Source organism: Lepidochelys kempii, chromosome 14 (genome assembly GCF_965140285.1).
Source record: "Lepidochelys kempii isolate rLepKem1 chromosome 14, rLepKem1.hap1, whole genome shotgun sequence".
NCBI classification, from domain to species: Eukaryota; Metazoa; Chordata; order Testudines; family Cheloniidae; genus Lepidochelys; species Lepidochelys kempii.
The window spans coordinates 34,571,561-34,593,037 of NC_136393.1; the positions used below are offsets into that span (position 1 = coordinate 34,571,561).

The following is a 21,477-nucleotide window of genomic DNA, read 5'->3' on the forward strand; positions in this document are numbered from 1 at the left end:
TCTTTCAGAGTTTGTTTTTATTAAATAACAATTAACAACACACACAAAAGGATTGGTGGGAAGGGAGAAAAAAGCGTATGGCAGTACGCTCTCATAACTGTGTGTAAATCCAGCTATCGTTTGGGAAAGTGTCCAAAGGGATGGATGGAACGGCACACAGAGATGTTCTGGGATGTTGCAAGGAATGCGGGGGAGGAGTTTGGGGAAGGCATGGAAAGCAGTTCTGTAATGGCTGGTGAGGGAGCACTCATGTGTTCTGCCTGGAGCATGATTAGGGACCTCAACATTGCTGTTTGCTCCTCCATCATTTTTATCATCCACTCCTGGCCCTTTACAATGTGTTCCTTGCTCTCCTTTCTGGCCTCCCTGTGAGTTTGAATTATTTTTCCTTTAAAGTCTTTGTCCACTCCCTGTATCCTCTTTTTTCAGCCTCAGAGGATTGGAGCACCTCTCAGAACATGTCCTCCTTGCTGCACCTTGGTCACTTCCTTATTTGGTGGAGGTGCTCCCCCAGTGTGTAGGAAGATCCCCTGAAGGCCAAATCTATAGAAACACAAGAAACAATTCACAGAAGCATGATTTTTAGTTCACGCACAGCACTGAAACATTATAGTGTAAAAATATACCTCTTTTTACATACAAATCACTTTCTCAGTGACCCTTGGCAAGCACACATCTCAGCAAGCATCTTAAACATGGTGAGTGCCCTCCAGGGGAGGGGGAGAGGTTGGGTGCTCAAGATAGGGCAAAGGGTCTAGGTGTTTTTTTAAAGGGATCACTGCAGGTGTCTAGGGACAATATTGCTAATTCAGCCACCATTTTCCACAGGTGGGGGTCATAGAAGCCAATATCTCACTCCTGAGGGTAAGCAAGGATGCAAGGGTGCATCGCCTACAGGCATGGGATTCCAGACCCACTCGGCTGGGCCTGATGCTCACGGGGAGGGAGCTTGAGAGGGAGGTGAGGACCTTGTATTCCCCATCCTTCAGACACATTGTCCAGTATCCATTCCCAGGTGTGAGTCTGACTGGCCCCTTCCTGCTCACAGATTCTCTACAAACCCCCAGAGTCCAGCCTGTCTTGTCTCCCACCTCCACCTCCCAGTAACACCTCCCGTCCATAAATCCCTCAGCACCCAGGACAATGGGGAAAGTATCAAATCTCTTAGGATTATCGGGAAGATCCTGTGGGGTATGTCCATCTCTCACATGTTTAAGATCCTCAGACCAGGATGAGCCAGGGATTTGATGTGTCTGGATCCAGAGTCATGTTCACTGGGGAGAGAGTCACAGAATCAGTGCCAGGGTCAGGGGCTGGTCACTAGGATGAAAGGGAAATTAACCTTCATTCCCATTAATCACTGTGTCATGGGGCCCCCATGCAATGCCAGGAGGAAGGATATGCCCCAGGGGTGGGAGGGGAACCAGAGAGTTGTGGGGAGGAGCAAGTGTGAGGGGGTTGGGATCAAAGGCTGGGAGATGGTTGGGCAAGGGAAAGGGTTTCCACCCACAGGAAGGAGGGACAAGCACCAAAGGGACAGAGAGGATTGAGGGATGGTGCGGGTGTCAGGGGGGCTATAGGGGACAAGGGGAGATGTAGTCACTGCGGGGCAAAGAGCAGGAGAGGGAAGGTGCCTGAGGAAGAGGAGGTGAGGTAACGGGGAGGCACCAGAGGGACAGAGGATGTTGAGGGGAGGGGCCTTCATGGGGAAGAAAGTGGTTGAAGGAAGAGCCAGGTATCAAGACGGCAGAGGGAAGGGGCTTGCATCAGTGAGGCAGAGGGGGTGAGCAGAGAGCCAGATGTTGGGGGTGAGGGAAGATGTAGGTATCAGAGGGTGTGGTGGGGCAAGCGGAAGAACAGGCATCAAAAGGTGGAAAAGGCAGGTATCAGTAGTAAGAGGGGGGAAGAGGGAAGGGACAGGCCACATGGGAATAGAGGCAGAGAAGAGAGGAGTGGGACAGTCACCTGGGGAGAAAATGGGGGCAAGGGAAGCCCTGGGCACCAGAGGATAAAGGAGTGGTGAGGAAAGAGGTGGGCACCCAGGGTTAGAGGGGGGCAAAGGAGAAGGGTGGGCACCAAGTGGGCAGATAGGGAGAAAGAGAGGGGCAGGCCCAGTGGGGCCTGAGGGGGGACAAGGGAAGGGGTGGGAACCACTGAGGCAGAGGGCAGCGAGAGGATGTAGCTGATCTGCAACTGCTAGCAGCCAATATCTCTGATGATGGGACACTAGATGGGGAGGACTTTGAGTTACTACAGAGAATTCTTTCCCAGGTATCTGGCTGGTGGGTCTTGCCCACATACTCAAGGTCTAACTGATCCCCATACTTGGGGTCAGGAAGGAATTTTCCCCTGGGTCAGACTGGCGGAGATCTGAGGGATTTTCACCTTCCTCTGCAACATGGGGCATAGGTCACTTGCAGGTTTAAACTAGTGTAAATGGTGGATTCTCTGTAAACTTGAAATCTTTAAATCATGATTTGAGGACTTTAGTAACTCTTCCAGAGGTTAGAGGTCTATTTCTGGAGTGGGTGGGTGAGGCTCTGTGGTCTGCAATGTGCAGGAAGTCTGACTAGATGATCATGATGGTCCCTTCTGACCTTTGAGTTTATGAGTAAAGTAGATCCCAGCAAGGGACTTTTGTTTCAGATTTTTCAGATTACATGGAGTTATTTAAGTAGTGCCGAAGAGGGTAAACTGAGGCAAGGTACTTGCAGGGCCACCCTGAGGCAGCTGAGTGGAGTACTTAAATGTGCTTCCCCTGACTATATGGTATCAGAAGTGGAATCTGAGATCCCATTCCACCAAGAACGGATGACCAAGCAGCATGGCACAAGCACTTCCATGACGGTGGGACATTCACTCTCTCAAGGTAGTGTCAGGAGGGCAGCAACAACTATGGGAGTTCCAGCTCCCATATTTCGAAGGAACTAAGCAACCACAGTGGTGCCTCAAAGAAGGTCAGTGATTTGAAAGAGTCAGCCACCACAGACAACCACAAGAGAAGAAAGCACAGGACTGGTCCAATATTAGGTACCGACCGTGGGCAAGATGGGCAAATAAGATGGGGTTGGCCCCCAGAAACCAGGATGCTGAGACTGGCCTGGTTTCCCAGAAGAGTCAGAGAAGAGGGGAGTTCCAGGTTATTAAATACGTCCTGCCATGGGGAAGTCATGCCATCCTGCCATATTCCGCTGGAAGGTAAAAGACACCTTCAGTTAATGTTGAGTCACCAAAATTAATGGGCAATAGTCGAACTAAGAGTGACGTCTCCCGCACTGATGATACGAATGTTCTGAAAGATCTGTCAATAGGACGCTAAGCAGAGAAGAGCGCAGAGCAGAGCTTCTTATGGGGACAGGGACCCAAGCTGTCCTGTCCCAGCTGTTACATGTACTATCTTATACACCTCAGATACTGCACACATAAACCTGGACCAGAGAGCAGGGCTTGCTGGCTCCAAGTCACCGTTCCACGTCCCTCCCACACTGATCCCTGCAACCTCCTCCCCACCTGCCACTCTTCATCCCCCATCCTCTGCACAGACACACATGCCTTTAAGCCCCACCCCAGGCCATATCTCCACATCCCATGCTGGTCTGCTGCTCCCACTGCACATTATTATTTACATTCCAGTAGCATCTAGAGGTCGCACTCAGGGCTGGGCCCCACTGCGCTAGGTCCTGTACACACACGCTCAGGGCTGGGGCCCACCATACTAGGTCCTGTACACATACACTCAGGGCTGGGCCCCCACTGCACTTGGTTCTGTACACACACACACTCCAGACTATAAAAAGACACAGTCCCTGCTCCAAAGAGTTTACAATCTAGGGTCCTGACCATGCAAAAGCCCAGGTATAATTTTACTCACAAACCTGCTTCTCTTCCCCACACCTCTCCAACTACTGCCCCATCTTCCCTTCCGGGTTGTTTCTGCTACCACATCCCCCACCGTCTTATTGTCCCTTCACTAAGACCCTCTGCCCCACCCAGCACCACACCAGCACAAGCTAATAGTCTTTGCCATTAGTCCCTTCACCATTCAGCCCTTCCCTGTCTGTCAAATCCACCAGCTTTACTGAGCTGTCAACACTGTCTTCCCATTGCATAGAAAACATTTTTTGCCCTCTTGGGCAAAATGGTAAGGGCTGCTCCTGGCAGGCTGGGTCACCCACCTGTCTGCTTCTCCCTCAAGCACCTCAGTGTTTTCTCCCCTTCCGTGCATGGAGAAAATGCCCCATCAATATTTGTAAAGCTGCTCCCTTATTCTCTCTTAAATCCCTCCTCCAAACACATATATGCTGTGGCCCCAGTAATCTCTCTTGTCTGGAACTGGCTGGGCAAGTGATGAGCTGGACTTTGGTTTCTTTTTATCATTACCTCGCTGCTTGCCCTCCCAACCCCTCACGTCCCTTGTGTTTTTCATCCCTCTGTTATAGCCTGTCTGTCATGCAGAGGGTGAGCTCCCTGGGGCAGGTATCTCTTTGTTATATGGAATTTGTGTGGACTGAAGGGAGACAGTGGGTGTGTCTGGGAGGCCATAGAAGAGGCTGAGCTGGGAACATCACAGAGGTCATTAGAGATTTTGGTGAGAGTGGTTTCAGGGGAGTGAATGGGGAAGAAGCTCAATTGGAGAGGGTCTAGGTCTAGGACAGGAGCGGCAGAAGATTCCTAAAAGTGCGGGGCCCACCATCACCCCAACCATGGACCCTGGGTAAAAGTCATTACAGGAATCTTGTAATTATCCCCAAACCAAATGTTATATACCCAGACAATACAGAATTATGGTTATATTTAAAAGAAATCCAAACATTCCATGGTCTCGAAATGCAGCTAAGGCACCTAAACAACCTTAACTCTGCCCTGTAGTAACATCATGAGGGGGGAAATTGGAAAAAAACCCTTAAAACATTGTGTTCCTAAAAAATCAGTTTCATTTAATGTAGAACCACAGACACTGTTCTGCACTGATCAGACCTGTATGGTTAATGCATAGAGTCGCTGTAGAGTGGAGCTGAGGTTGTGGGTGTACATGCTCACTGCAGGTGAAATCCTGCCCTCTCCCTCATTACATGTGTATGGAAGAGCCACAACACAGGGGGATCCTGAGTGAGGGATCCTGTTAAATATTGGACAAGTCTCTCAGGGTTCATCTACATTGCAAAAAAAACCCCAAAACAAAACACAACAGTGGGGCCCAGAGACTAGGCCAACTGACTCAGGCTTGGGGAGCCCATGCTACAGGGCTAAAAATAGCAGTACAGACATTCCTGCTTGGGCTAGCACCTGTGTTCCGAAACCCAGTGAGGGGGAGGGCCTCAGAGCCTGGGTTCCAGCCCAAGCCGGAATGTCTACAATATTAATATTTAGCCATGCAGTGCAAGCCCCAGGCTCTGAGATTTGCTGCCGTGGGTGGGTTTTTTGCAGTATAGACGTACCCAGTCTCCAGCAATGACACCGGCCCAGGATGGCAAGTGTTATTCAGGGCCCTGGATTCAGAGAACCATTTCTATAATTCCCATGGGCTTTATTATTCGCCTTCAGAGCCCATTTGTGTGAGCATGAGCAGCCCCTGAGCTCACAGCTTGGGCCCTGGTGCCAATATGGAGACGTTCCCCATCACTCATTAAAACAGGCTGTAACTCCATCAGCTAAAACTGAGCTAAAGGTGGTAAACTGTGACTACTCTGCATCAAATGTGTCTTTCAATCGAGTTAAGTTGGCTTCACTGAGCTAACTCGACTATCATGACTTGAAATCTTCAACCCATCCCATTGGTCCCAGACACTGACATTTCTGCCTCTCCATCGCAGATTGCAGAGTCTCTAGAGGGAGAAAAAGGCAAGAGGTGATATTTCATGCTGTTGTGTTTATAACAGCAAACCCATGGCTAATGTAACTGTTCCACACACTCAAAGGCCACCACTGGAAGGTCCCAAGGGAAAAGGACAAGACATATGATTGTTCTACCCTAGTACAAACCTAGGAGGTGCCTTCATGCCCCTTGGTACCTGGAATGCACATGCTGAGAACAACAAGATACGGAGTACACTTTGGTACAGAAAAACTGATTGAATAAATCTAGTTTCAGAGGACACAGTACCTTTTACTTAGGAACAGGCAGGATATAAAAAGGATAACTTTGGGAGAGTAACTTTGAGTGCACACCTTCTGTGTAAGGTGAATTTAACAAGGCTGCACAAGACGGCTTCCTGGACACAGGTATCGTAATGAACCTTTCTTCCTCTACTATACTATTATTGAGCTTTAGCAATAAACCTGACTGATACTGGTTATTTGGTCTCTTGAATATATTTCATAATGAAACAGAGTGTGGTTAAACGATTGACTATACAATTTTTCAACAGAAGGGATGTGCATGTGCACAGAATTGGGCCCTAAGAAACTTACTTCTCTCTTACTTTGCATTGTTTTGTCTGCAAGCAAACAAGTTAGATATGTCACAGCTGCAAGCATAGCTTACTAAGCCTCACATGGGTGTTTCAAACTGAGCAATGCTGATCCCCATGGAATATTTCAGAATCACATTCCATTGGGACTTGTTAGTGAGATCTGACAGGATGAACCCACTTGACACTTGTGAGTTCAGACGTGAAATCATAATGTATTCAGAGCACCCTTTGCCCTCAACCTATCTCCATTGCCCCAAACTCTTCCAAACATTTAATCAAAGCACCTCAATCCTGGCATCTCCATTTTTGTTTTTAAATCTCTGACTGGTCAAATTGAATTCTCCCTTTGTCATAAATATATAGGGAAGGGTAACAACCTTTATGTATGCAATAGCATAAAATCCCTCCTGGCCAGATGAACAGAGAACACTTTACCTGTAAGGGGTTAAGAAACCCAAATAACCTAGTTGGCACCTGACCAGAAGGATCAATAAGAAAAGAAGATACTTTCAAATCTGGGGGTCGGGGGGAAGTGTTTGTTTCTCTTTGTTTGTTCTCTCTCTGGATGGAGAGAGAGGCCAGGAAAGTAAAACATCTCCTGAAAACATACCTGAAATGATTCATCTAAGATTACAAACATTGTAAGTAAGGGCAAGGAAATGCATTAGATTATCTTTTGTTTTAGCTTGTTAATTTCCCCTATGCTAAGAGGGAGTTTTATTCCTGTTTTTTGTAACTTTGAAGCTGAGCCTAGAGGGGAATCCTCTGTGTTTTTACCCTGTAAAGTTACCTTCCATCCTGATTTTGCAGGTATGATTCTTTTACTTTTTCTTTAAATAAAGTTCTTTCTTTAAGAACCTGATTGATTTTCAGTGTCCTAGAGACAAAGAGTCTGGTCGGTACTCACATTATTCTCAAGCCTCCCCAGGAAAGGGGGTGAAGGGGCTTGGGGGAATATTTTGGGGGGATAGGGACTCCAAGTGACCCTTTTCCCAAATTTTTGTGTAAATCACTTGGTGGTGGCAGCAATACTACCCAAGGACAAGGAAAGGAAGTGTACCTTGGGGAAGTTTTAACCTAAGGTGGTAGAATATAAACTTAGGGGATCTTTCATGGGGGTCCTCACATCTGTACCCCAGAGTTCAGAGTGGGAAGGGAACCCTGACACCCTTCTTGTTACTTTACCTTTTGCTCTGCATTGACTCCAGGAGCAGTAACTGGCCAGGGCAATGAGAACACAGAAGATAACACCCAGGATCACACCCAGAGCCACCACCCAGATGTGAAATGTGAAAAAGAGATCTGCAAGAGATCTGTCATTGACTTAGGAACAAACATGTGTCAAAAGAAGGACATTGCAACAATGGTGACACTGTGACCAGTTAAAAGAATCTCACAGGGAAATACATGGTGAGATGTGGCTCCTCTGTGCTTTATTATTAAGCCATTGAAAGTCCAAGCAATAATCTGGTTACTGAACATGGTTAATTACTGAAAAGGGGAATATCAGGGATGGGGCTTGGCGCAGCTCCATTAGAGAATCATAGGACTGGAAGGGACCTCGAGATGTCATCTAGTCTAGTCCCCTGCACTCAAGGTAGGACTAAGTATTATCTAGACCATCCCTCACAGGTGTTTGTCCAACCTGCTCTTAAAAATCCCCAGTGATGGAGATTCCACCACCAACTCTAGGAAATTTATTCCAGTGCTTAACCACTCTGACAGTTGGGAAGATTTTCCTAATGTCCAACCTAAACCGCCCTTGCTGCAATTTAAGCCCATTGCTTCTTGTCCTATCCACAGAAGTTAAGGAGAACAATTTTTCTCCCTCCTCCTTGTAACAACCTTTTATGTACATGAAAACTGTTATCATGTCCCCATTCAGTCTTCTCTTCTCCAGAATAAACAAACCCAATTTTTTCAGTCTTCCCTCAGAGGTCATGTTTTCTAGACCTTTAATCATTTTTGTTGCTCTTTCGGGACATTCTCCAATTTGTCCACATCTTTCCTGAAATGTGGCACCCAGAACTGGACACAATACTCCAGTTTAGGCACCTATCTCTGAGACAAAGGGGACTTAACACACACCCCTCTCCTTGTCATCTCCCATTGGCTAGCTAAGAGGAGGTGGCACTTAGCAGGCTGGTTTCTGTGAATTGCAGTCTAGCCCCTGTTGTACAGGGAGCCTGGGCACCTAACTCAGGCTTTGTTGTTCCCAGTGATTTTCTAGGTACCTCAAAGTATCATATACTGACTCTCCTTAAGATCTGTTACACCAGTGTAAATCTGGAGTAACTTCACTGACTCCAGGTTACACCCAGAGGTGAAAGTAAGCCAGTATGGTACAGCATACCAGTAAGAGCCGATACACAGCCAACCATACCGGCAGGGACGCTAATGGGCGGAGGGGGGGGGGTGGCAAAAGGTAGCAGACGGGAGCCCCGGACCCTTTAAATTGCTGCTGGAGCTCCAGGTGGCGTGGGCTGGGCAGCGCTGAAAGGCTGGCTGTGGGAGTCTGGCCCTAGTCCCGCCCCTTTTGCCCAAGGCCCACCCCTTCCGGGGGCCCAGAGCCACCTCCCCCCACCAACCTTGCTCAGGACCCCGGCCTCCCTGCATCTCGGTAAGTCCCTTAAGTTACTTTCACCGCTGGTTACTATATAATTAGTGTTTGTGGTGCTGAGCATCAGCACACCTAAGTGTTTTTGTGAATGTAGCTGAATTGCTCATAATGCTGAAGATTCAGGCCAGTAAATAGGAGACCCAATAAGAATTGTTCCACACTAACAACTGCAGAAGCTCAGTCTATTCCACATACAGCGTGGATGGGCACTGACCTGCTATGGAAATGGTTGACACTCTCTCCTGGTTCAGGCAGGGGTTCCTGACAGAACAGGACACTTTCTGGTTGGATTCTTCTGTTATAACAATAGCAATCTCTGTTTGAAACAGACCGGTGGCCTCTTGCAATATGTTGTGAGAGGCTGATGGTAAGACCTGCCCCTGGAGATCTCTCCATTGAGCCTCAGGCTCTGGGTACCACCCAAATGATCGACACACAACTCGGATCCCTCCATCCTGGTGACCTTCCACAGGGATGTCAGGATCAGAGCCCACACCTAGAGGAAAATGGAATAAACAGGTGTTAATTCTACAGTACCCAGATGTGCCAAAAGTCTCATTACAGCATCTGTAGAGAGCTGGGAAAGTTCTGGTTTATTTTTATGACAGGTTTCAGAGTAACAGCCGTGTTAGTCTGTATTCGCAAAAAGAAAAGGAGTACTTGTGGCACCTTAGAGACTAACCAATTTATTTGAGCATAAACTTTCGTGAGCTACAGCTCACTTGGTATCTCCTCTCATCTTCTATTGTTAATGGCCAGATGTGCAGGGGTTAATGTCTTTATAGAAACAGAACAGGCAATGCAGTGATGGGGCAAAGTCAGGTAAGTGTGAATGAATAACCAGGACTGCCAGCCTGTGAACAGAGCCATTGTATCATGGGATATACACAGACCATTGTATCAGCTTTATACATGTCACGTATAGACAAAGGAAAAGCATTAGATCTTATACATGAACTCCACTAGTAACCTCCCTCCGGCCTGACAATTCACCTTTCAGGCTTGGTCTACACTAGAGCTTACTTTGGTATAATTTACATCACTCAGGGGGTGTGAATAATTCACACCCCTGAGTGACAGAAATTACACCAACCTAAGCGCTGGTGTGGACAGTGCTATGTCAGTGGGAAAGCTTCTCCTGCCGACATAGCTACCACCTCTTGCAGAGGTGGAGGTATTATGACAACGGAAGAGCTCTCTTCTGCTGGCATAGTTTCTTCACCAGATGCACTACAGCAGCGCAGCTGCATCAGTGCAGCTGTACCACTGTAGCATTTCTAGTGTAGACAAGCCCTCAGTATGACCCTTTAGCAGTTCATTATGCACCTTTCAATTTTCATATTAATCCCCATCTTCTCTAATTTAACTAATAGTTTCCCAGGTGGAACTGTATCAAATGCCTTACTGACATCCAGGTAGATTAGATCTAATGCTTTTCCTTTGTCTAAAGAAACAATTATCTTCTCAAAAAAGGAGATCCAGTTGGTTTAGCACAATATACCTTTTTAAAAACCATGTTATATTTTATCCCAGTTACTGTTTACTTCTTGTCCTGAACTACTTTTTCTTCCAAGATTTGGTCCAAGACCTTGCATACAATTGAAGTCAAACTAACAGGCCTCTAGTTACCTGGATCACTTTTTCTCTTTTCTTAAAAATAGAAACTATATTAATCATTCTCCAGTCATAGGATACAATCCCCTAATTTACAAATTCATTAAAAATCCTAGCTATTGGGCTTGCTTTAATATTCTTGGATAGAGATTATCCGGGGCCCCCAGTTTAGTCCCATTAAGCTGCTTGAGTTTGGCTTCCAGCTTGGATGTGGTAATTTCCATGTCCTAATTCCCATTCCCTGCCACTACCCCATAGCACCTCAGTACCCTTATTAAAAACGATGGTAAAGTATTTGTTTAGGTGTTGCTCTGGCAGCAACTTTGGAAATGTTCAAGGGGAAAGGCCGGTGTAGGCCAGACCTCAGAGTGGGCATGACATAGCCCCTCCCCTTCCAGCCCTGTCCCTAATAACTACCAAGGTATTGGTGGGGGACAGTGACCCATGCCCCAGTTCTGCTTATTCCAGGGGAGGGTTCTTCATGGTTTTCCCCCCACAACAGCTCACACCTGGCCTGGGACTCCCTTTCTGTGTTTGTGGCCCAGCCTCAGTGTCCCAGGGTCAAGGTGATGTCAGGGATGGATTTGGTCATCGCTCACAATGGGAACAATGTCACAGTGCTCTGTACAGCAGCTCCAGCTGAAACCAATGGACACTGTTCCCCTTCCCCTCCCATTGAGAACAACAGGAGCTGCTCAGAGCTCCTGGAAACCTGCCCATGTCACACAGGTGCCAACATGTAGCAGTTCAGAGCTGAGCTCCTTTGGAAACATGGTCCTATGGCTCTACGGCCCCTGGCACCTGCAAGAGGCTATGTTGTTTTAAAGGGCAGTGGGCTTCCAACAAGGGCTGACTTCACTCGGGGCTCACACCACGTTATGCTGATGGAGTGAGCCCATCTGGTATACAAGAGGCCTTATGGACACATACAGGTGCCATTTACACTCAGAGGGGGAGATTTTCACAAACACAGGGGAGTTAGGATCAATGGGGCTTGTGCTCCTAAATCCCTTAGGAGCTTTAGAAAATCTCCCTCTCCCTCCATCAGTTGCACCCAATCTGGCCCCAGGTGTTTCCCTTCCATCTTTCAGCCTCTCACTCTGGAGCATGACAGTAGTGAGTTGATGATAAAAATACCTGCACACTCCCAACAACGCCCCAAGGGAAAATTAGAAATGGTGATCGTTTCCTACATCTGTCAGTAAATAAAGCAGAACAGCAAATAAATGTGAACCTGGCAGTGGAGAAGTGACTGAACAGGTCTCTGAATCTGTGTGGGCCTTTCTACACTCACAACTGATTTCCTGGTAGTGAAGTGACACTTTATCCCCCAAATCCCAGGAGCGAGGCCTGTTGATAGCAGCCGCTCCTCTGACTAATCAGCATAATAAGCCAGGAAATATTCAGGGGAGCAATTTAGTGGGAGTTGCAGTGAGTGAACCCCCTATCTGCAGAATCCTGTGTAGTTATTCCTGAGCCATTCCAATCTCTCCAGGGGGTTCCCTGCTTTGCTAGCACCCAGAGCCATTCTCTCTAGAGAGAGCTCCTGCTTCCAGTGACTGCTTCCCTTTCCCAGGCTGTAACATCCATCCTGCTGGAGGGGTCAGGGAGCCACAGGGTTTAACTCCAGCCTGCTCCTAAGGTTTTCATTAAGTTAATACATTTTATATTAAATGGAAGCACCGTCCTCTCTTCGAACATCCATCAGCTTCAAAACTGCAACTACAATAGCGCCTGGAACGTCACTGTAACTGGATCCTTCTCACAGCATGGTTATGGCACAAAGTTCAAATTCCTCGGACACACCCACAGTGCTAGTGAGAAGACAGCTGTGGTGCCAGCAAACCAGCTCTTTTGACTGGTGACACAATCAGTTCTGCAGACTTTTTTCCTTGTGCTCCAGGAGTCACTGTAATTATCTCCACCCTGTGTAAAGAACTGGACCAAAGTCTGCTTCAGCAGCCACTAGACTCTGTGGCCATGTTAATTTATTCTAGTGCCCTGAAATATTCTTCATTCCCATTCCCCACCCTCCAAACACATGCAAGACTTGTGGCTGAAAAGTTAACCATGGGCGGAGGGTGAAGCTTCCACTCGAGGAGGCTAGCCCCCCATCCCGCTTCATATGCCCGTGGCCCTGCCTGTCCCTTCCCAGCTCAGTGCGGGTGTCCCTCCTTTCCTTCCCCCCTCCTCCCCACTTGGGACCTCGACAGTCATTCCTCCCCCCTCTCAGTTCTCCTTCCCTACCTTATTTTTATTCTGTCCTATCCCTCTCCTTTTGCAAATATTTCAATTGTTAATCTTCTTTTTTGTATTTTTAATAAAAGGTTAAAGGGATTTTTCAATGGTGTGTTTGCCATGAGACAACGCTGGCTGAGGTCTCTGAAAACCAACCCCCAAACCTTGTTTAACACTGTTTAATGTTAGACAGTGACAGGGTCATGTTAACACCTTTGACTCTTTGTGCTCATTTATTCCATCTGTTGCTTGTATTCGACTATGACTGGAAATCAGTTTCCACATTTAGGGTTCAGGAGATGTGCCAGGGCACTTTGGTGTCTATATTCCCTCCTACTGTTGGCCAAGGTGGCACAATGATATTCTGTTGCTCGTTCTGCTTCCTTCGTAGCAGAGTGTCAAGCTCACCTGTCCTTGGCTGTATCTTCCCAGGTCATTAAGTGCAGACCAGCAGACTGTATGTGCTGCTTGATGCAGTCCTTGTAACAGCATCTGGGATGGCCAGCCTTCCTACTGCCTTTTTCAAGTCCGCTGCACAGAACTCTCTTAGGCAGTCAATTGTTTTCCATACATATGACGTGGCCGACCCAGGCCATTTGCCTCTGTGCTAGCATGGCTTCCAGGCTTGGCATGGCTGCCTGCCGTAGTACCTTGTTGTTGGCGATTTTGTCAGACCATTTGATTCCCAGTATGCTGCGTAGGTAGCATTCTTGCAGACAGTTAAGTTTTTGGATGTGGCAACGATAAAGGGGGGAGGTCTCTAACGAGTATAGAAGACAAGGGAGCACAACAGCTCTGTAAAGTTGGCATTTTGGGGACACTTTGACCCCCACCCCCTGTCTTGTCCATAGTCCTTTGTGTAGACAACCAAAAGCTAAGACAGCTGACTTTAAGGGTGCTGAAAGTTCTTTGTCAATGTTAGTGTCATTGGTAACTGCTACCTGTGCAGCAGAAGGACTTGATGTTGTTTAATTGGCAGCTGTTCAATTTTATTTCTGGTGGTGGTGGAAGTGATGGGTTTCTGCCAGGAGATGGTTGGTACAGGATTTCTGTTTTCTTTACATTAATACAGAGGCCAAACAGGGATACAACACGGGCAAAGGAATTCAGCAAATGCTGCAGGTTGTTCTCGGAAAGGGTGACAAACGCTGAGTCATCGGCTTACAGTAGATCCTTTACTTCACTTTTCTGGGATTTGCTTTTGGCCTTGAATGGGCAGAGGTTTAGAAATCTGCCATCGAATCGTGTTGTTAGAGTGACATCTGTAATGGTTGTACATGTCATTCCAGCCAGGAACAAACTTCATCCATCCGATGAAGTGAGCTGTAGCTCACGAAAGCTTATGCTCAAATAAATTGGTTAGTCTCTAAGGTGCCACAAGTCCTCCTTTTCTTTTTGCGAATACAGACTAACACGGCTGCTACTCTGAAAGTAAATAATGTAAGGGAAGCACACAGCCTTTTTTAACCTCATGGGCTACAGGAAAGGGATCAGATGAGTCGGCACCCACTGATACATGGGCCTGCATGTTGGCATGGAAGCAGCAAATAAGGTTGATTAGTTTGTTTGGGCAGCTAAACTTTGCAAGAAGACAGTGGAGCATTTGACATAGTCAAATGCCTTACTAAGGTCAACAAAGGCAACATACGAGGACATTTCTTGTTCAGCAGCTTGCTCCTGTAACTGGCATAGGGAAAATATCATGTCGGCCATGCTGTGTGATGAATGGAAACCACACTGGAATTTAGGGAGTACATCATCTGCAATAACCTGAAACCTTTTCAGCAACAGCTTACCAAGGAGTCTACCAGTGATGGAGAAGAGCAAAATGCCACGATAATTGCTGCAGTTATGTCTGTCCCCTTTGCTCTTGCAGATTATTACGATTTTGGTAACTTTGAAATCCTGGGGTAAAACCTTATTTTCCCAGCAGAAAGTAACTGGGTCTAGCAAAGCTTTGTGAAGTATAGGACTACCATGTTTTCGCACTTCAGCTGGGATTTGTGAGCTCCAGCTGCCTTTCCATTTGTCATTTCCATAAGTGCGTTCTTAGTCTCCTCTGAAGTTGGCGGATGTTTGAGTTCAAATCAAACTGTCTTTGTTCAATTGAGTCTACTATTTGATCATTTGCACTTGACTCATGATTGAGGAGAGTCACAAAATGTTCTTTCCATCTTTCTAGTATCATATTGGGCTCAGTCAGGAGGGTGGTGCCATCAGTGGACAGGATTGGACAGTTATTGGCTCTTCATAGTCTGTAAATGGACTTTAACTCCTGAAAAAAAACCTCAGGGTTACACCTACACCATACAAATTAATACAACATATAATACAACATATATGCCAGCAGCATGGGGGTCCCAAGCAGCCCCCGGCCCATGTCCTCAACCCCTGGATCACCATCTTTGTTCTATTCCTGCTTCTGTCAGGGGAATTCTCTGTCCATCTGTATTTCTGAAATGCCCAGCAATGCGGGATCCAGGTACTCATGAAACCTTTCTAGTTAAAGGCCCTTCACATTCTTCACTTAACATCCACTCACTCCTAAGCTGGCAGGAGGGGGAAAACCCCTGACCTGTGGCCTTGGAAACACCAGCAGATGCTGCTCAAATGCAGAAATTTTGCTGGTATGAATGGCTGGATCCTGCACCCCTGAAATCAATGGAATCTTTGCCTTTAACTCCAGGGGGTGGAGGATCAAGCCCTACTCCTGCAGTCCTTGCATGTGAGTCACATCATCTACTGAGCTCAGTGAAAATGTAGAAAGCACCAGGACTGCAAGATGGGACCCTTGAATACACTCAGACTTTGATCTTAGAGCTTGTGTCATCCCAGCCCATCTTTCCAGGGCTTACTCTTGTTTAGATAAGAGCAGGTCTATCAGCTGCTTTTCCCAGTGCAAACTGTGTGTTCAATACACTTATCACTGGTTTAACAAGGCCATTGCAGCTCTGCCTCAGATTGAATCCTCCCCCTGTAAATGCAGAGTTAATTAATAACCCTGCCCTTGCTGGGATGGATTGTTTGGAGAAACTCCTGTACCATCACTACTGCAGAGTCAGATGTTTTGAGCCCAGCCCCCCAGATAGGAGAGGAATGGCTCTGGGTGATCTTAGGGGAGCAGCAGAGCTGGGGGTACAGAGGGGCTGGGCAGCTAAGGGGCTATTGGGTGGTAGGAGGAGTATGGGGTTGTTGCAGGTGCTGTGGGAGAGATGTGGGAGAGAAGGTTTATTCATAAAAGGAAAAAGATATAGATGAGAGCTAGAACTGGTTAGAACTGGTAGAATCAATTACATACAGTGATGGCAAAGTTCTTGATGGCAGGCTTGCAGCAGTGATAGAATAGACTGCAGGTTCAAATCAAGTCTCTGGAGAACAGCCACAGCTGGGATGGGTCATCAGTCCTTCGTTCAATGCTTCAGTGTAGCAAAGTCCCTCCAGAGATAAGAAGCAGGATTGAAGACAAGATGGAGGAGCTGCAGCAGCTTTTTATATTCTCTTGTCATGTGGTCTTTCTTTCTTTGTTCCAAAGACAAGCTGTCCATCACATGGCATGGAAAAACCTCCATAGGCATGTCCCTGCATAACTTGCTGAGTCACAAGGCGTGTCTGCCTTCTCTCAATGGGTCAAATGTAAAGCTGATGGTCCTAACAAGCAGGCTAGGCAGAGCTGACACCAACTTGTCTGGGGTGTCACCCAGAAGCATAGCATAAGTTTGAAATACAGACAGTATAGAGCCAATACTTATATCTTTAAATAAAAAAATGATACATGCAAACAGATAGCATAATCATAACCAGCAAATCATAACCTTGTCTTAGACACCTCATGTGACCCCCTTTATACAAGATTTGGTACCACTACAGGACCTTGGTTGCAGCAATGATCTATACGGTCCCAGATTATGTCAATAACGTCACGGATGGGGCGGTGGGATGGGAAAGGATTGGGGGTTCTTGGGGGTGCAGAAGGGACAGCTGAGGGACTGGGGCTGTGGGGAGCTCTGTTTGGGGCAGAAGGGCTTGGGGAAGCAGGGGCCACAGGAAGAGAATGAAGGCTCAGAATGGGAGAACCCCTGCAAGGGGCACTAAGGCAATCACACCATAAGTGACTGCTCCCTCTTTGGCCTAAGTAGTTAGCCAATATTTAGGACCTTACTGGGTTGTTTCTGTCACACATGACCCCTGTACAGTGTCCAAGTGGGCTGGGCCAAGAGGGAGAATCCCACCCAACAATGGCCTTAGAGGGGAGGCAGAGGGAGGGGGAGATTAGTGTTCACACTTCTCAGCACATGATGGGACAAGGGGAGAATCCTGATCCTCAGACTGGGTGGTTGCTTTGTAACTTTGCAGTCGAGATACTGTGGTGATGGACACCAGAGTCTGTAGCTACATAGACACAGAAGGTGTGTTCAGGGATAGCCAGGTGTGTGTGTATAAGTGAGAGTGAGAGATGTGATGCTCCCTGTACAGCGTCCTCACTGAGAGCAGATGGAGCGACTGGCTGGAGCTGAGGAGAGGCCAAGCTGCAGGAACTGGTTGACATGAGGGTAGCCCATGGCTCCGTGTTGCAATGACTATTCTCAACTCACCCCGCAGCAGGAGGCAGTTGGCAGAAGGGAAATGCCCAGTTGCTGTTAGGGCAGCACTTTTAGGGGAACAAGGAAGTGAAATTAAACCTGTCACTCCTGGTTCACACAGGGGCAAGCAGGAAAATCAGGCCAAGTGAAGGTGAGGAAGCTGCCAACTGGCCTGTGTCATCTGACAAGTCTGCACAGCAGCTGCTCCGTGCAGAGCAGGGTGGGGGGAGGACACACCCCGACAGGGCCGGGCTGTTGTGGTTGTGGGCGGTTCTCTCCCCAGGCCCAATGGTAGGTGGTGTCTGTGGGTGGAGAGGGCTCCAGAGCGGCACCGAGCTTGAGGAAAGCACAGGGGGGCTGGCAGCTCCCAGGGACAGACAGAGCTGGGGCCAGAGACTGATGGTAAGGACTGACTGGCCCTACCCCCACCATTTTTTCATTCGGGCCCTGGGGCATCTGTACAGAGGGACTGGATACCTCCCCCGCATTCCCCATCACCTCGCCCATGGATCCAGGCAGATTTGGGAACCTCCCTCCCCACTTCAGTCCCCTGTTGCCCTTTTAAGTCTCCATCTCTCCTTCCCCCTCTCCTCTCCGATCGGGTTGGGAGACTCTGTCCCTGGCCCAGTCCCGGGGCGGTCGCTCTCCCGGAGCTGGCTCGGCTCCTGCAGGTGCTCAGGGGGGCAGAGCCTGGTCGGGTCAGGGAGGGCAGCAGCTCTGGGACTCGCAGACCCCCGCCTGGGAGCAGAGATGGGGTGAGGAGGGGCCATTTGTGGAGGGTCACTTTCCTGGGGGCTCCAGCTCAGGAAGTCATTCAGGGATCCAGGGATCTGCCTGTACCTGAAACACCAGGAGCAGGAACAGCAAACCCTACACCACACATGACAAATAGAGAGTGACAGACACACGTCAGGGGCAGGGACAGGAAAACACAGAGGCCTCATGTAAATCAGGAGTTACTCACTGGAGTCACTGGGCCTGATTCCCCGCATTGCAGAGGTGGCAGTGCAGATTCTCTCTCTCCTTCCCAGGAGCCAGTGATGGGGGATGCAGCCCCATGCACTCTAAGAGTAGGGCCGAGGTTAGTGCCAGCCCAAGGAGAGACAGATGCTCTCACGCGGCACTGGGTTCAGTGGAACCCTGTTTGGGGTCAGGCTAGGGATAAGTGATACCCATAAGAGCTATGAATTTTTGTGGAAGTTGTTTTTCCTGGGACTGGCTCATTGTGAGTAAAGCTCAGGGGTTTCAGACTGATCATAGAATCATAGAATATCAGGGTTGGAAGGGACCTCAGGAGGTCACCTAGTCCAACCCCCTGCTCAAAGCAGGACCAATCCCCAATTAAATCATCCCAGCCAGGGCTTTGTCAAGCCTGACCTTAAAAACTTCTAAGAAAGGAGATTCTATCTACCACCTCCCTAGGTAACGCATTCCAGTGTTTCACCACCCTCCTAGTGAAAAAGTTTTTCCTAATATCCAACCTAAACCTCCCCCACTGCAACTTGAGACCATTACTCCTTGTCCTGTCCTCTTCTACCACTGAGAATAGTCTAGAACCATCCTCTCTGGAACCACCTCTCAGGTAGTTGAAAGCAGCTATCAAATCCCCCCTCATTCTTCTCTTCTGCAGACTAAACAATCACAGTTTCCTCAGCCTCTCCTCATAAGTCTCATCAGCAAGTTAAAGAAGTATGGGCTGGATGAATGCACTATAAGGTGGGTAGGAAGTTGGCTAGATTGTCGGGCTCAACGGGTAGTGATCAATGGCTCCATGTCTAGTTGGCAGCCGGTGTCAAGTGGAGTGCCCCAGGGGTCGGTCCTGGGGCCGGTTTTGTTCAATATCTTCATAAATGATCTGGAGGATGGGGTGGATTGCACTCTCAGCAAATTTGCAGATGATACTAAACTAGGAGGAGTGGTAGATACAGTGGCAGGTAGGGATAGGATACAGAGGGACCTAGACAAATTGGAGGATTGGGCCAAAAGAAATCTGATGAGGTTCAACAAGGATAGGATGAGGTTGCTCTCCTCATGTGTTCCAGACCCCTAATCATTTTTGTTGCCCTTTGCTGGACTGTCTCCAATTTTTCCACATCCTTCTTGTAGTGTGGGGCCCAAAACTGGACAAAGTACTCCAGATGAGGACTCACCAATGTCGAATAGAGGGGAACGATCACGTCCCTCGATCTGCTGGCTATGCCCCTACTTATACATCCCAAAATGCCATTGGCCTTCTTGGCAACAAGGGCACACTGCCGACTCATATCCAGCTTTCCATAGAGAAAGTGTTAGAAGAAGCCACTTGCTCCATCTGCCTGGAGTACCTGACAAAGCCGGTGACCACAGACTGTGGGCACAACTTCTGCCGAGACTGCATCATCCAGTACAGTGAGCATGGGGAGCTTCAATCAGGCACGAAGATCCCCTGTCCCCAGTGCCGAGCGCCGTTCCAGAAACTCCAGCCCAACAGGCAGCTCACCAGTATTGTAAAGAACATCAAACTATTGGGGTTAAAGTCAGGAAATGTGCAAAAGGAGAATCTTTGTGAGAGACATGAGGAGAAGCTCCTACTCTTCTGTGAGGAGGACAGAGAAGCTATCTGTGTGGTTTGCAGGCAGTCCCAGACTCATCACACTCATGCTGTGATCTCCATACAGGAGGCTGCCCAGGATTACAAGGTGAGAATCACTGCTGCTCTTGGCGAAGGAATCCCTTAAAGACCCCATTGTGTTTCTCTCCAGAACCAGCTGCTGGGGGCTGAGTGGGGACTCACATGGCTTAAGAGAGGTGGAGCCAGGCACTGCCAGGCTGGACAGTGAGGGGTCCGGCTGCCTCCCCCAACCCCCAGACAGGTAGTGAAGAGTGGAGCCAGCCATGTCCATCTCTCTGCCAGGCTGTGTCTCCAGTGCCAGGTGACCACAGCCACCTTAGAGAACCTGAGTGGGGAAAACCAGGGCTTGTGCCCTTCCCTCTTCAGTGTGTGGGTGAGGCCTGATGGGTTGGCTCAAACAGTGGGTTTAGGGCTTGTTGGCACCTTTGCAACATCAGGAAGGTGGCACCATGGATTCTGCATTACATGGATGTCTCCCAGGGAGGCTCACGCATGTCCCAGTTCAGCTTTCCCCAGCCTAGGCAGGATGTGTATGTGGCTTGTGGAGATCCATGAAGTTGTTTGATTAGAGGCTAAATGGAGCAGAAGTGGAGCCTGTGGGGAACAGACAAAGGAAGGGGAGCCAGTCAGTGTGGGAAATAGGTAACTTTGGCCCTGAGATTAGTGACTTCCCCCAAACACGGATCACCTGAGAGCTGAGGCAATGGGAGAAGGGACATAGAGAAATGTTATGTTTGAACTAGCAGAGAAGGCAATAGACAGACATAGGGAGCTGACAAATAGCTTCTGCTTTGGTGGCTTTATTGTTCAGCTGCAAATCTGAAACTAACATGAAAGCGAAGCTTTGCACTGGAAAGGGTGGAGTGCTCAAACATTGAAAGGAACGGTACATCACATTTGTCCACCCTGCTGTAAAAAACTTTCCAGACACATATACACTATCAATTACATGGCTAACATGAAACACTGTATAACCTAAGTAACAATTGCAGGTGGACTACTGCATACTTTTAAATCTCAAGGGATCATGCTTCCGTTGAATAGCAACACTCTAACTAAACAATTTATAAGTTCAAGTACACAGCTCGTTATTGTATTCTCTTGTGACGGTGGTGTGGCCGTGTCCTGAACTACTGGAACAGTCAGTGGTCAGGAATCAGCTGGATCTGGTATGCAATCACCTGGATCTGGTACCAAAGTTTCTCTTAACAAGTCATTAAGACTAGGAGTTGTAATGGAAGAAGATTCAATCGAGCAACAGAAAGTCCTATTGGGACATCCCCGGACTTCGGTACTTGTTGAGGCTGCAACTGGTCCATATGTGATCTCCATAAAATACCATTGGCTAGTTTTACCAAAAACAATACAAGTCCTGTGCATTTTACACATTCTCCCGGCACC

General features: G+C 48.0%; 1 long non-coding RNA gene and 1 pseudogene across 1 annotated transcript; one reads left to right on the forward strand and one right to left on the reverse strand.

Moving 5' to 3' along the window:
• On the reverse strand, positions 1-17,782 carry LOC140898296 (uncharacterized). The gene is made up of 5 exons (XR_012154937.2): positions 16,184-17,782; positions 14,682-15,160; positions 9,248-9,529; positions 7,599-7,715; positions 1-543 (listed from the first exon to the last, which is right to left on the reverse strand). It is a non-coding gene; the product is annotated as an uncharacterized LOC140898296 (long non-coding RNA).
• A 740-nt stretch (positions 17,783-18,522) lies between these two features.
• The window catches only part of LOC140898120 (E3 ubiquitin-protein ligase TRIM39-like), a 151,252-nt pseudogene continuing 148,297 nt past the window's right edge, over positions 18,523-21,477 (forward strand).